At 36.4% G+C, this 18062-nt stretch overlaps 1 pseudogene; it reads left to right on the top strand.

Annotated features, from left to right (window-relative positions):
- Nucleotides 1-15938: 15938 nt before the first annotated feature.
- On the top strand, nt 15939-17410 carry LOC136807445 (MORN repeat-containing protein 4 pseudogene; annotated as a pseudogene).
- Nucleotides 17411-18062: the final 652 nt, after the last annotated feature.

Genomic DNA, 18062 nt, shown 5'->3' with positions numbered 1-18062 from the left:
GCTCAATTGTTTGATCTTTTTCGACTCTTTGATAAGCTTTTGTTGACTCAATCACTTCACTCAGTTTTGTAGTGTAAATGTAATGTGGTAATGTCCCCATTTTCGCCATGGTTGTTTCTTGACGTACCGTTCTTTGTCGAACTGCTTTAGTATAATTGTTAGCCCAAGTTTGTAATTTTTCGACTTTCTGTTTATCCATTGGGATATGAGATTTCTTTTTCGGAAGGAGTGCTGCCAACGTTTTGAAGTTGAAACTTCCTTCTGGAGGAGGATACCAACTCCCCTTTCTACTGGTGAAATAATGAGCCGACCAAGGGTTTGTTCGCTTGAGAGATTCTTTTATTGCACGCATGAATTCTCTTGCATATTGAAGCTGACTCATTAGAACATGTTTCACGTGTGTGGTGGAATGAAAATGCTCCACAGACAGGGTCATCATGCTCAGAAAGTTGGCGTTGTTGAATTTAAACGACGAAAGATTCTCAATCAGTCTCGTAATGGACCATTCCGTCAGCTGCAATGACACGAAGGACTTTGTAGACACGAACCCTTGAGCACCAGTTAATACAGCTGGAACATTGTTTCCGCTGGTCCGAATATCTTGCTCGAATCCAGAAATGATATTAAGTGATTGTGAAATCATTTTTAATCCATCCGGAAGAGCTTTGAGTTCGTAATCACCTAGAATATGAGGTGTTTTCAGCATTAAACTTCTTAGAAAAAAAAGTACTTTTAAAATATTCGACTAAACGATACGTGCATGGAATGGTAAATCATAGTAACAGAGGGATCGCTCCCCCTTCAATGGGTCAATCCGTTACGCCGATCCCCTTTGCTTAAAATGTACGGATGTACCTGTCCTAAGAAAAATGCCTTTTTTCAAGAACTTTCGTCAAAACAAATCTTGTACATATAATGATGCAAGTTATTCCCTAATTTGGGTAATGTTTTAAATACTTACCAAATTACAAGTTCTGTCTCCCATCGTTACAAATTTCCCTTTAAAAACCCTTTACCCCGCCTCTTTATGAAAATCTACCTTGCTTTATTATTTATACCTTCCCAGCTGATACACAACGTTGTTTCTACGTTTGTCTAACGTTATATATGGAGTGTATGGACGTTATGAACGTTGGATGGACGTTGAAACAACGTTATGTGCCAGCTGGGTTACATTTTCGGGAAAGCTTTACCCCTCCCCCTTTCTAATAGGGTAGTTCACACTGAAGATTTAAAAGAGGAGGTTTAAAATGGCACAAACAAACACGTCATACCTTTCTTCTCATGAATAGAGAATGCTCTCAACAATTTGCCAATTGCCTACAAAAACGTTGCTGTGTGGACCATTGTTGAAGCTATCTTTATACAAGACGTTTTGTAGTCCACAATATAAAGAACATTGTCAAACTCGACACATATTCCCAGAGGTTGATGCAGTTGACTTTGAAGGGCTCTACCGTCAGCATATCCTGCCTTACCACAGCCAATCAAATCTTGAAGTCCTTTGTCATCATTCCAAACACAAACTTTATGTTCTTTTGGCAATGAGAAGACGATTCCTGACTTGAAACGTGATATAGTGTGAACTTGGCAATGTTTGATGATTTTAAGCTCTCCTGTCGTCAGGTCTTAAAGGAGAAAAAGTCAACTATCAATTTATTATTTCAGTAGCCGGTGTGTATGGCGTAATGTGTAACCTCCGTTCTTGACAATTTTCTCTATACACTTACACAAACTGATCACAAAGCAGGTTTGGTTCATCCAATCAGATTCGAGTATTTTTGCAGACGATTAAACCGAGAATTTTCTCATCAAAATGAGTATACCAATCAAAGAGAAAAAGATTTGATAACAGTAAGAAATTTCACTTTGTAAAATATTTACTCACCTTGGAAATAAAGATTCTCATTATCGGCAAAGAAAGCGTTGTTCTCAGACAAACACAGAGCATTGATACAAGTTACGTTTTCTGGATACTTTGACACGATTTCAAGCTTGCCAAAAATGCCATAGCTAAAAAGTTAATAATACCTTCATTAATTCCTTTGAAATAATTCCAGATATTCTTTTGTGCATAGTGGTGGATACTCCAGGAAGGAAATCCATAAAAGTTGGGGTCGTTATAAATAATTAGTGTATCTATGACATTTGGTGTATCCAGTGGCACAGAGCATTAGAAACATTTAGCTATCGAAAGAAACAGTCACGACTCCTCTAAACAGCACCAGGGTTCAAGCCCCTGCTTTTCCGGCTCCACGATCTAACCTTGTTTCTCTTGAGACTGTTTTTCCGATCTAGGGTCCTTTTGGACGTAGATCGAAAGATGATGATGATAATAAAATAATGAAGGTGTTTTTGTTAAAAACCGTTTCATCAACTTTTCAAAAAAATACATTTAATTTTGGGGGACAGCCATTACAAAATGATTTTCAGGTTTTCAGGGTAACGATACAATAAATAAACCTAAAATGCCATGAATGTATACTTGACCTTAAGTGATTTTAGACAAAAGGAAAAAACGATTTTACATACCCATCGAATCTTCCATCAAGTTTAAAGATTGTTTTCTCAGTATCGCTGCAAGCATAGATTGTTAGTGAATCATCGTCAGTAAAGTACAAGGCATCAAACGATGGCTCTCCAGAAACATTTACAACCAATTCTGAAAATCCATTGGACTGATACTCGATTTTCTTGAGGTTTACATACTGAGTGACTTCAGATTTCAACTGTGATAGTGTTTTCTCATTGGTCAGTTTTAAACCAAACGTTGCGGCATAATTTAAGATTTCTTTTTTTGAGCGAAGTTTTGTGTGGTCCTTAGTTTTGGTAGGGATAAAACATATCTTTCCCCTAGGTTTGAAATAATACAAGCGGTTGTCTTTGAAGAATATGTTTTCTGCGTTTACCGACTTTATCAGTTCAATCTTCTCGACAGGGTTATGTAGCTGAACCTTATAAATATTCACAGATTGCTTTAATTGATCATGACTGAGGATGTAAAGAAAACCATAAGGACCCAAACATACATCTAGAGGACTTGGATACATACCCACTTTGTTTTTTTGTGTAAACTTAGTGGTTTCAGGGATTATGGTGTGAGCGACATAACCGATGTTTGAGAGATGGTCAACAAGTTTTGGTTCTGAAAGTTTAAGAACTGCTATTGGATCTTGACGATCCTTGTTCCTGACATAATCATTTTTGGGTAGCAGTTTTCTCATGATTTCCATTTCCTCTTTACTCGATTTATTTCGTAAGGTATGTAAAAACCCCAAACATGTTCTTTCGTTAAAAAGTTTTAGAATCCAATTACTGAAAGATGCTTTAAAACTTTTACCCAGATGTGGAGTGTCTGGGAGTGGCACCATCAATGCTAAATCAGGGTCGATAGTCATTTTCTCTAAGGCATTTTTTATTAAAAGAAACATCTGTTTATTGCCTTCTTCGCAATCAGTTGTTAATACGAAGACAGCTCTTTTGACACATTGTCGGTTCTCTGAGATACACGCTTTGCATATTCTAACCGCTGGATATATGCTTACTTGGCCATTGTCGATGCATGAGGGGCAAAGTTCTCTGTTCTTATAGCAATCATCACAATAAGAATCACAAATACTGTTCGGGTCAATAATTTGGTCAGTTGCTTTCGAATATTCTACGCAAGCTTTACATAGTTGGATTGCTTTAATATGTTTTTCAAACATCTCCTTTAATTTTTCCCCTGTTTTTCCAGATTTAGGAGTATACTCTACTGATATTGGTAACGATAGTTTGTTGTCGATTGAGGTGACTGATCCTACAACAGCTTCTGTCACGATGAGTTCGTTAAGCATTTTTGGGTCCGGTGGGTCGTTCTCCTTTATGAAATCTAGGTCCACTGAAACAGTCAAGCCAACATTAGTTTTTGATACCGGATCAAATTCTACTGCCGGTTTTAGAGCCGTACCGTCATTACTGTAGGTGCAAGGGAAAACTAAAAGTTTATCATTAGAAACCAAAGGTTCAGGCTTCTCAGTTGACTCTTCACATAAAGTTACCAGATGTATTTGATTCAGTGACTTTATAACGCCAGATTTTGTGGTGAAAGCAGCATTTTCCTTTAGACATAACGATTCTGAAGGACCTCCAAGATTCATGCGCAAATTATTAAAATCTCGGCTTGCATTTGGCATTCTCCCCTGTCCATAAAACATGGGTCCACGGACGAAATTGAAAGTTTTCTTTCCTCCTAGGTACATAATAGTCGAGAAAAATTCAACGACATCATCATCAAAAGAGTGTTTAGGGTCGATGAACATTTTGACAATATCTGACACGTACTTGTAGAATATATGGTTCTTTGAGATTTTTCCTTCTCTGATAAGTTTATCCAGTTGAACAGCAACCCAATCCATCTGTTCAAATCCACATCCTAGAATACGCCACTTTTCAAAGCAGGTTTCATCCAAATGGTTACTTTCGAGATAATCTTCAATACGTTGTTGATCTGACTCGGTTTCAGCAAACGGGTCATTGGGGTCAGTATCCATGTCGTCTGGGTCAGGGTCAGGGTCAGGGAAGTCATCACAATCATCTGAATCCCAATCTGATTCTCCCCGATCCCAATCTGATTCATCATTTTCGCTAAAACAGTATAAACATAAGTTATTTCTCTATTTCAATGCGTCCTTCATTTCAAGTGGATAATTTTTTTGACGAATTTGGACCAGTGTATTTCCTAATACTGTTACTACTGTTTATTACTTTAATACGGTATAGTCCATCCACTTAAGTGATTCAAATCGATACTTTTTACGGAAAGAGAAATGGTGGTAGAACTACATCGCGAATGAATTTTGCTGTTTACTTTATCCTCATATGACTTTTGTACAGTGCTGTACACATTTTTTGTTATAAGCAACTCCAATTTTCGGGTCAGGCCTTCTGAAAAATTTATTATTATAGGGCTATTATACTATATTTATGTTTATTGAGTCAAGAGCTATCGTTTGTCATGGTTAAGTTAAATTTAAAAAGTTTTTACTCATCGAGTTGAGGGCTCTGACCACAGTCAGAAAATCGGTTTAGGGGTTTGAAGATAAAGCTTTTGTTTTAGGTTCATTGGCACTTTTAACATAAAACTGCCTTTAATTACAAAAATGACGTCTTCAACGTCTTAATAAAATGCTATATTACCGTCTTACTCTATTGGCTAAAAGATGCTCAGCGTCACAGAGCCAGCGGGACCCACTTCAATTGGAAAAACAGGCTAAAACTTTGTTCCCGGAAATTAACCAATAATTTTCCTCATCGGAAATTAAATGACTGGATTTTTTGAGCAGTAAACAAAAGATTTTCTTCTCTCTATTGGGACCTTGGGATACTGATATATTTTATCCCTACTGATAGAAAAAGTCCCACCGGGGCATTGAGACAGGGGTGTCATAATACGACAAAGTTTTAAACTGAAGACTTTCTTTGTCTAACACTTTTTTATTATAAAATATTCAGAAAATATAAAGGATATATAGTACACGGAGTGATGCAAAAATTATATCTTACAGATAGCTGTCGTCTAGATCATCATTGTCGTCAAGCTCGATTACTTCCTTTGGGTTCGAGTCAGTATTTGAAGTATTTGATATCTTTGGCTTCTTTGCTGTCTTTGGCTTCTTTGACTTTGGTTTCGCAAAGAAATCTGAACGTTTTCGAACGGAAACAGTAGCTTTTGGTTTCGTCTTGATACAAGCGTCATAATGATCTACACAATTAGAAGCAAAAATAAATGTTGATATAGAACTATATTGAAATCAAAAGATTTCCAACTTTTAATTTCTTTCAGAACTTTCTACTGGGTCGTCCGAGCCTCTTTCAAAAAAAGATCCTATTCGTATAAAATCACCGTGACTGTTGTAAAAAGTTCCAATAACTGAAAATCCTTTTTTCCTACTAAATTTTAATTTTCAATTTTTTTTTTTTTTTGGGGGGGGGGGGGTTTTACCTAGAAATTTAGGCTTTGTGGTCTTTTGACTATGTTTTAACTGCTGAGCTGAGTAAGGGCAGTAAGCAATCCAAGGGGAAGGTTCGAATAACCGGGAATCTAATGAAGAAAAATAATTAAAGGTTACTTACGTCTTTCAAAGTAGTTGACTCTTCCCATAGCGTTTGCATCTGCTCGCAACATTAGAGCTTTGCTACAAATACCACACTTAATTTTCCAAGGCCAAAGTATGTTCTTCTTGTTTTTCGTGGTTGATTTCGCATCACCTTTAAATACGGTCGAACCACTTCTCTTGACCAGCTCTACAGTAGAATCGATAAAAAAATTAACGATTGGAAACATGAAGCCCAAATTGGGGTTAGAGTGTTAAGCTGGACTTTCAGTAGAATTATCTATAAAAAAGTAAGACTCTTAGAATCACGTCGAATTGAATAACTAAGTAAAGGTTGAATATGATTGATACTGACCATCACTTAGCTCTTTTAATTCTTTTTCATCGATATCAACTTCATTTGTTGGTGGACTTGAGGAAGATGGCGTCTCGTTATCAATTACAATTTGTATAACTGGTGTTTTTTGGGAGAATGAAACCTTCTTCTCGTACACAAGAACTGATAGAAGAAAAATAATACGATTTTTGATAATTTTTTGTTCTCTCGGAGATATTGAATCATATATGATAGGCTCATCCGAAATATTGTTACTGGAACTTCAATGCATTGTCCAGAATAGAGTCTAGGTAATGTTCTAGTTGGTGAGTTGGGGAGTTGGGGAGTTGCTAGTTTCGAGTTGGGATGTTCGTAAAACTTTACGGCGACCGAAAATTTTCTAATTTAAACTAATGTAGCCCAAAAGTACAATTTTCACATTAGCCAGTACCAAACATATTATTGACTTTAAGATCATGAAAATGGTAAGGTGCTGGCTAGCAAAGCCAAAATACTTAGTACTTCGATCAAAGATTTTGGTTGGCCGAGGTTGAAAAACTTTCTCCAGGGTTTATAAAGTTTATTAGATTATATTTTACCTTGAAGAAAATCCGTCATATTTATAATTGATGGCAGTTCTAGTTTGAGTTGGTCACTAGTGTTGATCGCAAACATACATGATGCACTAGAATCTCTCCTGGCGAGACGAATATCGAATGGCTTTTCCAATCCCGCATTGGTTGCAGCTTTTTCAACTCCACCATGTGTGCTATAAAAAAAACAAAGTCTTTAAATACCGTACTTTTTCTATCAAGCGCCGCCTTCTGATAAGCGCCGCCGCAGCTAAAAATAAAATTTCGATAAGCAACGTAGATAATAGGGTCTTTGAAATTTCCAAAGATAAAGGGTCTGGGTACAAACAATTGCAAAAACAAAGAGTTTGTTTACGTACGGTTCGAGAAACGTTGTAGAACGAAAACGAGAAAAAATCCGGAATTCCGACATTACCTATATTACGGTTATGGGAAAGGGGTATAGCTCTATCAGGGGGGATGGCTCATACTCATGGGTCATTCCAGCCCCGAAGGGGGGGGGGTACCTAGGCAAGTGAAAGGTACGGGTATGTGCCACCCTTAAGGTTACCTTTTTTGGACCTTCGAAATCCCGCTAAGGGTCATAAAATCACAAAATCTAATTTCAGTCATCCTAAGGGTTGTAAAAACAACGGAACCTAATCTCTTGACCCTGAAAAGCCTAAAATTCAAGCAAAATATTCCCAAAAAGGGTCACAAAATTCACGAAAAATCGGTTTTTCCTCGATTTCAGTCCCTCTATAAGGGTCAGTTTTAGTCAGCTCGTCAGCTCGCAGCCCTAGTACCCCCTCCCGGGTTTCACCGTTCCAGCTAATGAAGTAGAAGCCGAAGGCTAGAAGTCAATCTCTTTGGTAGGATTTGAAGCCAACAAATCCTACCAAAGTTGCGCAGCCTAGCGCGACCCGCCTGGTTTTTCAACAAATGCCGGATTGAAAGTAAAATTTACCACCAAAATTTCAAAAAAGTATCGCTAGATTCAATCCGTCCTCAAAAATGCGGCGCATTTTTTAAGGCTTCACTTTTTCTTCCCTAAGAAAGGTTAAAGATTCTGCTATAGCCCTTCGGGATTTAAACTCAATGGTTCCAGACATGTTAGTCTTCAACAAAATAAGACTTCCCTCGTCGGCTTCCGACCCCTTCTAGCCCCCTACGGTTATCGCTGGGAAGCAAGAAGAGAGATACAAAACAAAGGGTTGACCTCAAATATCAAATGTCTAAAAGATCATGATTTCGAGACAAAACATCTCATACATCACCTTGCAGTTACATAAATACATCACATACAAGACAAAAATCAGCAATAAAACAGATACGAGATAAAAAAGTGTATAAATACTCTAAATAACACTAACCTGATGTAATCTTTAAACTTCTTCACGTCTTTTTGAACTTCTTCAGGAATTGTGACACGAAAGAAGATGCTTTCCTGATAATTTTTGCCAGACTGGCCGAATTTATAGAAAAGTCCTCTGCATTGGATTGAAGACATGCTCAATTCATTCGATCAAGATCAAGCAACTATACTATTCGATAAAGACTTTTCAAGTTTTCAACCGTCTCCATCGCCCACGCAGCACGAGTGTGAAAAAAACTTTTCAAAGAAAAACATTCGATTCAATTGAAAACATTCGAATTCGAAAAAATATTCCATTTAAATATTTAAAGCCCCGTTTACACATTACGCTGTGCGGGAATTTTCTCTGTGTGGGTGAGAATTACGTAAAGCTGGGAGCAAACGGCTGTACCCAAAAAGTATTCGAATATTTAAAACCCCGTTTACACTTTAACTCTCTGGTTGTGGTGAGAATTGCGTACCCCGGCTATACCGTTCTTCTATGATTTTCACCGAAATACCGTAGATTTTTACTCAAAATACCGTATCCCGAGATTGAAATCTGACAAATACCGTCACCGTGGGTCATCTGAAATCCCGTAATCCCGTAGTTTTTTTTCATAAATACCGTTATCCCGTGTTTAAAAAAGCCCTATCCCGGATACCGTGAAACCGTACGCCCCCCCCCGAGAGACGCCTTTCCCTTTTTCATTGTGAGAATGCCACATAACGATAGTAATTTACCATCGATCATATTTTACAGTTCTATATATTCTGTGGTCTTACGCATTGCTAGATGCACTCTTCTTTTCGAAGATGTTCTGCCCAGAATTTCAGAAAGATCTTTCTCACGAAATATTTCAGAATTCTGTAAACTCGTTCATAAATTTTTAAACAAAAACTTAACATCATCTTTAAATTCCCTATTTAAAAGATCTCCTGAAAATAAACTGCTAATCCAAAGGAAGAACTCCAAAAACAATATCTCCACTATACATCATAATCAAGCTCTGCACCCTATGATTATTATGCCCCTATCTTTTGGAACAATAAATATGCGGAATCCTCATGTTCTGCTTTTTCATTGAAACTCAAACATTCTCTAAAAAGCAATAATGACTGAAATATGTCTCCCTTTTTTTATTTTTTTCTGTGTAACTCCTTGCCTTTCATAACTACTAAAACTTAGTTTAGATTTAAATTTTTTTTTTCTTCTTCTTCTTCTTCTTCTTCTTCTTCTTCTTCTTCTTCTTCTTCTTCTTCTGCGTTTTTACCTTGGACGTACCTATACATAAAGGCTGTATGTATTATATATTCAAACCAACCTTGCAAAATCACCTAGCTAAAAAAGATAACATAGATAATATATTATTTCATCATTATTTATAATTGTAGCTAGTGTAGACTGTGAATGGCTTTAGAAATCCTCTTAGGATATTTTTGTTCACAGTCGTTGTAAATATTTCATAGCTCATAAAGTTTATCAAAGAAAAAAAAAAAATTGTAAAGTGTTTTGATAGATTTCCAGAGACTTTTATGAAATTTGGAGAATCTTTAAATGATTTTTTAGCGCAACTGCATTTTTGAAAAATTGAAACAATTTAATATTATGTATTGTATCTTAGTTTTCTCAGTCATTTTCTTTTTCGTTCTTTCCCGTGCGGACGGCTGCAGGGCATTTCGGACTTTAGGTGTCGAACCGGGTTCTGGACCTACATTTTGAAAATTTGTGTTTTTCGGTATATTAAACAAAGAATGTAGTTAGTTTAATTGAAATAACAATTACATGTGATCCAAGAATTCAAGTGAGATCCGATCCTGTAAAAACGTCCTACTTTAAAGATTATTGAAGCAAAATGTAATGTGTGTTTCTGTGTCTGACACAATGGAAGGACAGGGAAGGTGGGTGGGCACTTGGATCACAGGTAATTGTTATTTCAATTAAACTACATTCTTTGTTTAATTTACAAATAACAATTAGCCTGTGATCCAAGATATTCAAATGAGACTTCAAAGCCTACATCTTTGCTTCAATGAGCAATAAAAACGTGACACAGTACAAATGTCAAGTTGGCCGGAATAGGGGCATATACTAAAAGACGAAGCGACGGATCAACGGATCGACGGATTACTAAAACACGGATCGTCCTCGTGTGGAAGGAATTCCTCTTGTGCATCCTTCTTCTTCTTAAAATTCTTGAAAATAGTTGCAGTGACTGGTAGTGTGAAATTGTTGATTGTTGAAGAAAATATGTAAGGCATACACTAACTAATTTAATAAACAATTGCCATAAACGAGATCTCACATGGAAGACAGAACAAAGAACAACAAATAAATGTCATTCAAAGAGAAGACAAATTGTTGGAAAAGCCTGAAGAAATAGCAGAAGAATTCAATTCTTATTACAGTTCGATCGCCACAAAAACAAAATCAAGAATACCAAACACAGAAAAGCACTTCTCTAGTTACCTTGACTTTACTTATACTATTAGGGAGGTCGAACTCGCGCATATTTTCGGCGCGAAAAAAAGAAAAAAAGGAAAAAGAGTCTTCGAGTGACTTTATTGACCTACAACTTACCCAATACTTTGAGTTTTGCATCTAAACTTTTTTCCAAATAGTAGAGAATTTATCAGAGATGAGAGAATAAAAAAAATCACTTTGATATCTTTTTTCTATCGAAAGTTACATTCATTTCCCCATCAGGTGTCACCATCTTGAGAAAGAAAATGTCACGGCACCAAAAAAATTTTTGATCGAGATGTAAACAAACGGTCGTCGCTATCGAAGAGATGGTCCGTTGGTTCACATTTTTTTTTTACTGAACGCGGAAAGTTTCAAGCTTTCTTTTGAAGTCTGCTGATGCACGGTTTAGTCGGAAGGTGACAGAGAAAAATCAAAGTAAAGAAGATTTTTAAGATTTTTTATACTTTTCTTTAACTTTTCACATTATCAGCAGGCAACAAAAGAATTCTTAAAGCTTGGGCTTTCTGTTGGTAGCATTTGTTTTTCTTCAAATGGATTGCTTCAATAGCGATTGCTATTTAAAACATGATGGTTGAGAAGTTTTTAACGACGCGCCAGCAGACCACGTAAATCTTTGTAGTCTGCTTCTGCGCCCCATTTGGGAATATTTTGGTGCGCGCGGCACTTTCGATTCGGGTTGGACGAGGTTGGACGTGTTTTGACCAAAAAAGTGAGTTCTTCACAATCTATTTTTCTTATATCTTTTGAAGTACTTCATCATTTCTCAAAGGTGACCCCTTTTTTTCTTCTTATGTTTAGGGCTATCAGATGAGCCTACTTTTGTTTCTTTTGACTACGTTTGAAAATTTGGCTGACTCCCCTACTTATAGGGGGGGGTTTCATGGTTGGCGGAGGAGCGGAATCGGCCCTTTTTTCGGACGGAGTGGCGGAATTTGGCGAAAATTTAGACGGAGTTACGGAAATTGGGTTCTCTGACGGAGACGGAAAATTAGACAATTTTAGTGCGGAAAAACAGAATTTAGCAAAAAAATTTGCGGAATTTCGGAATTGGTAAAAGATTTTCAAAATTTGCGGAATTTTCGACAAAAATATTGAATTTCAAAGGAATTTTCGGTGACGGAATTTTGGTCCAATTTAAGACGGTGTGACGGAAATTGGAGAAAAAATTGACGGAATTACGGAATCGGGTACCCCCTGAAACCCCCCCCCTTATACAAAACAAACAAAGAGGAAGTAGACAAATTAATTCACAAACTAAAAGATAGCAAAGGCACAGGACCAATCAGTATTCCTACAAATTTTTTAAAAATCTTATCTCCTGCCATAAGCCAGATCATTTCCAATTAAATCAACATTTCTATTCTGAATGGAATATATCCTGACTGCCTCAAAATTGCTTCTATAAAACCACTACACAAAAAGGATTCCAAACTACTAACTGGAAACTACAGGCCCATCTCCCTCCTTTCTAACCTGAACAAAATTTTTGAAAAAATAATTCATTGCCGACTTTATCGTTTTCTTAAAAGTAAAAAAAGCCTCTATAAACATCAGTTCGATTTCAGAAAAAAAACACAGCACAAATCATGCAATCATAGCATTAACCGAAGAAATCAGAGACGCTCTTGACAACGGAGAATTTGCCATAGGTGTCCTCATTGACCTGCAGAAGGCATTTGATACAGTAGAACATTCTATACTTCTTGAAAAACTTGCAAATCATGGCATTAGAGGAACTGCAAACCGTCTGTTGACATCCTATCTAAACAATAGAAAACACTGCACTAAAATTAATCAAAAATCATCAACATATAAAGAATGTAAACATGGAGTACCTCAAGGATCGGTACCCGGTCCTCTACTTTTTTTAGTTTATATAAATGATCTCCATAAAAGCATTACCAATTCTTTTGGAAAACTTTAGATATGCAGTTAAATGGAGGAAATGCATAAATTACTTCACCTCCCCAGTTAACAGTAAAAGCATTGACCAGAATACATTCAGGGTCATGTCTATAAGAGAACAATTTTTGAACTTGCTTATTCAACCTGCTTGCAAAAAGGTCAACTGTTGGTTTCCAATTCGCTAATGATTTGTACAAAATATTTTGGATTAAGCTGCCTTCAGACCTCTCTGCACACTCCCTGGACTCTCGATCTGCTTCAACATTCAAGATACCTGGAATGTGCGCAGAGGTTAACCAATTATTTCGATTGAGTGCCCAATCTCAAATATATTGTGTTACTTCATCCATTTTAATGGATTTCACACTTCCCACTGCTGATGTATTATCAACTTTTAGTAAGAGATGAACATCTTTGGTACCAGGGCACAGTGATTGAAGAGCAAACAAGGCTGCTTTTAACTCTAGAACATTAATGTGTTCTTCCTGCTCTTCTTCTGAAAATTGCCCCCTGTCGATATTCCATTATCAAATGCACCCCATCCCATAGATGAAGCATCTGATGTCATCGTGAAATCTGGGTTTCCCCTGTGAATTGGTGCATAACTATTCATAATGTTGTCTCTCCACCATTCAATATCAACACAGACATCTACTGGTATTACTACTTTTTCATCAAATCTTCCATAGTTTTCTTTTAAGGCTCTAGTTTTAAAACGCTCTATCTTCCTATAATGTAATCTTCCACAAGGAACAACAAGAAAACTCCTGGCAAAAAAACCAAGAAGCCTAGCCACTTCTCTTATTGTGACCTCCCCCTGTTGAAGTAAGTAATCACAGAAAACCTTGATCTTTTCTTTCTTATCTTTGGTTAGTGACACTGTCATTGACTCACTATCAATGATATGTCCAAGAAATTCTAGCAACGTAGTCGGGACAAATACTGACTTTTCTGGGTGGATGACAAATCCCAGTTCATCTAAGAGTGTAACTATTCGATCAAAATTTAATAGACATTGGTTAAAGCTTTTATTCATAGTTATCAAGTCATCAATGTAATCTGCGATGGTAATCTTTTCCTTACGCAATGTTGCTAAAGGTAGTTTCATCACCTTTGTAAACTTACGTGGCCCTTCGGTATATCCATTAGGTAGAACTGTATACTTGAATAATTTGTTATTATTCTTCAACTTTAGGTATTTCTGATGTTGATTTTGAATTGATATACTGTAGTATGCATCTTTAATGTCTAATTTTGACATGTACATGTTTGGTCTTATCATTAACCATTAACAGTATTGATGATAATGTATGCATTTTACATTTCCTCTTTTCAATTGAGAAATTTAACCTCTTAAGGTTCAGAATAAACCGATGTCCCCCATCACTTTTTGGGGTTAAGAATGTAGCAGAAATGACCTCCCCAGGTTCATACTCGCACTCTATTAATACTCCTTTCGACACAAGTTTTTTGATTTCGTCTTGTTTTTGGTTATCATTCTTTTTGTCTATTGGGTAGGTCACACTGGTATTTGGCATTTCATCAGTCGGTATTGGCATGCCTGACACAGTCTCAAGTACCTCTTTATCAGAGGTAATATTTTTCCAGGACTGCATGCGATCTTTCAGTCGTCCTGCTTTAAACTGTTTCACTTTAAATGTTAAGTATGACTTTACTTGTTCAATTTTTCTTACCTGTGTTCTTGTTAATTCTTCTTTGTGCGGTATTTCTTGTGCTGTTGGTACTTCTTCTTGTCTTTGTAATGTTCTTGCGGCTTGTTCTCCTTGTATTCCACATTTCTTTGCCCGTATGTCCTCTTAAGGATCTTTGATGAGGAATGGAAGTTTTTTGGTTCCTCAAACTTTCTTTTTGTGCTCAGTAAGGCACATAAGTTGTTTTCCTTCTTCAACTTTTCCAACTTTTCACAAAGACCAGACCCAAATAACAGTTCTGATGTTTCATCAGCCTCTGATGCCAACGTTTTTTATTCTCTTGGGAGGGTAGGTTTGATAAAGTCTCTCCTGGCCTGGTTTAGTTGTTGTGAAACATTACCAGCAAGTGTCATTGAATCTTTCAGCTCAGTCAAGGCCTCCTTTATTTCCTTTGGCATTTTTTCTTTGAAAAGTCCTGTTAGGGTTGAGGCTGCTCTTAGCATTTTTGTTGTTGCTGCTGAATGAATACTTTGGACATGTTGGAGCTTGAAATCAGTTTACCTATTGAATGTCCCCATTTTTGACCAGATTTTCACTATTCACTTTCTTGGACATCAGGAATTCGCAGTTTGATGGTATTACTGCCTGTTCCAATTTCTTTTTCAAACTTTCCTGCTTTAGAGGACAACTCCAGAATATTTTTGCTGCACCAGCAATCGATGAGGTGATTTCCGGGCCAGTTGCCTGGTTTGTGGCAACATAATCATCTGTCGCCTCGTTCCAGTACATTTGAGTAGGCTCCTCTGTATCGGATGCTTTTGAGGGAGACTTACCACTTTTTGTTGATCCATTTCCACCATGAGAACTGGATTGTTGGTTTGATTTAGTAATAGTAGATGTTTCAGTAGAAGGATAACTTTTGTCACCAAGGTCCACAGATCCAAACCATCTATTTGATCCGGCTATGGATATGGTGTCTTCAGCAGGCGGAGTCAATTTTATGACATTAGGGCCTGTTTCTGAAACATTATTTTCTACTGGTGGCGGGCGGGGCCATATTGGCATTGGGCCGGTCAACAAGCATGTTCACTATTTTCACTAGCTCATTGATTTGTTGTGGTTCTTGAGCCTGTTTGATTTCCTCTCTCAAGGTGTTAGTTATTTGTGACAAGTCTATTGAGACGTTGCCATTCCTGGTGCTTGTTGTCTCCTTAACAACAAGTCCTCCTCTCCGCTGTTATTCATTCCAGCTTTACTCAAGAGTAGGTCCAACTCTGAGTTTATCACATTTTATCCTTTTAAAAAAGAATAAACTTTCTAAGGGAAAACACACAATATTTTAGACCGATTAGTTCGTTCCATATGCAACTGTTGTCTAATTTTCATGTTCATACCATAAGCCAAACTGGAGTTATTCAAAAAATAAGTTTTGCTGACGTCAGCATTTTTTGGTTTTTGCCTAATATCTATTTTTGGGTGAAAAAATTAATTATGGCACAGCAATTCCAGTGATCTATACTCCAATACGATTCTTTCGATGTATAAAGTGATATGCTATGACAAGTGGAAACGGTTATAGAAAATTAATGTAAATTTGCCAAATTAAATCCTCGTCAAAATTTCCAAATTTGGCAATTCGCCAAATTAAATCTCCGCCAAATTTAACAAAAAGGGAATTATGTGAAAAATCACAACTTTTTAGCATATTTTTGAGTAATTTTCACCCATTTCAATGTAACAAAATTTCCAATTCGCCAAATTAAATCCCCGTCAAATTTTACGAAATTGATCTGTCGCCAAATTTAATCCCCGCCAAAAATCGTATTTAGGCCAATCGCCAAATTAAATCCACGCCAAAATTTATCCACTTAAGGTAGATTTGATAACTGAAAATTCATTATTTTCGAAAAAAAACATAAATANACAGTAATTTCCGTAGAGTTTGATTACTTTTCGATTTGGTTCGGTAATCGAACAGTTATCGTTAAATTAGTTTGATGAAATTCGATTGTTCGATTACAAAAATTGGTTCGATAACGTTCAGTTGACATCGTCTGGTCTGAACCCAAGTTTTGCATTTTATGCTTCCTTTTATGTTATTGTTCATTTAGTTATTTTGATTAAACAGATAATGAATACACAGTGATTACAGTGTCACAATTGCCAGAGGGCCTTGATTTACATAATTTCTATTCTGCTTTTACTGGACTCAATTCATAGCGCTTAAAACCTGTTAAACAATAATTTGAAAGAGGGCAAGAATTTTTGTCATAAAAATGTCCTAACTTTTGTTGAAATGTCATAAATTGTCATAAATTTTCCACCCAAAAATGTCATAAAATGTCCTAAAAAAGCATTAAAAACTGTCATAAATTCTTAAAAAAATTAGCTAAATCAAGAGTGGGAGACCTGCTTTTTTGATTTCTTTTTCTTACTTTTTAAAACTCAGGCGATATCTTCGAAGGCACCTTTAACAAGCAAGGACTCAAACATGGTGTTGGACGTTTGAAGTTTGCTGATGGAACCTATTTCGAAGGCTTTTTCAAGGATGGACTATTCAACGGATTTGGAACTCTAACATTATCAGACGGAACAAAATATGAAGGTTTATAAATAATATAACAATTTTTTTGGATTTGATTGAAAAAATTTTACTTCAACCCCCCCCCCCTAAAAAAAACAATTCCAAATGTTGTTGAACTCCATCGCATTATAAGCTCGAAACCTTGAATCAAAGTTTCTATCTGATTTTATAGGTCAATTTGAAAATGGTAAATATAATGGCTATGGGACATACATAAGATCAGATGGGATATGCTATGAAGGATCTTTCCAAGATGGGCGCGTGTACGGTAATGGTAGAATCACACATATCGATGCAGCAACAAAAAGTGAAGGTGTTTTCGAAGGCAATCGTTTGGTTAGAAGAGAAAATTCACAAGAAGCTGTAGAACTAGCGAAAAAAGCAAAAGAACAAGCATCTAGAATGAAATTGAATAAAAGTAAAGCCAAAAGTCTCCCCCATTAATTTGAGTTTGCTTGATTTCAATTTCAATTTTTAAAAGTTTTTAACTTATTAAGCTTATTTAGCTCTAACTGTTTCAAAAAGACACTAGGCTATTGCAAAAAACAATTGTCCAATGTTTGAACTGCTCGCAGAGCCATGGGGAAGATTTTACTGGAGTGGTAGGAAAGCAATTTTTTTGATTTTATAACGAGTTTCTTTAGCGAGAAGAGGCTACATACCGTTTACTTTTTTATGAACTACAACAACTTAATTTTTGTAAATATACTTTAAAGAATTTAGGCAGTTATTTTTAAATTATGAAAAGGTTATTTGTTAATGTTGGTATGTGTTATTTAAATAAGAAATAAAATTTACAGTGCGACCAAAATATACAAAAACCTTCAATAAATAAAAATACAAAAAAGAACAGAAAAGAATTATATATAAAACTTAACATTATTACCTTACCTCTTGTGTGGGGGCGGGTAGGGGAGTGAAATAAGCAGGGGTGGGTGGGTACTTCTGATAAAAATCAAAAAAATGGGGGGGGGGTCATAAATTAAGTGTTATTTTGCTGAAAATTCCTAGGAAAATGAAGATTTTGGCCAATTTTGGCACTTCGTAGCATAAAGGTCATAAAATGGGAGGGGGTCATTATAAAGTGATATGGGGG

Source organism: Clytia hemisphaerica, unplaced genomic scaffold, assembly GCF_902728285.1.
Source record: "Clytia hemisphaerica strain Z4C2 unplaced genomic scaffold, Clytia hemisphaerica genome assembly, whole genome shotgun sequence".
NCBI classification, from domain to species: domain Eukaryota; kingdom Metazoa; phylum Cnidaria; class Hydrozoa; order Leptothecata; family Clytiidae; genus Clytia; species Clytia hemisphaerica.
This window is presented reverse-complemented; position numbering and strand designations above follow the sequence as displayed.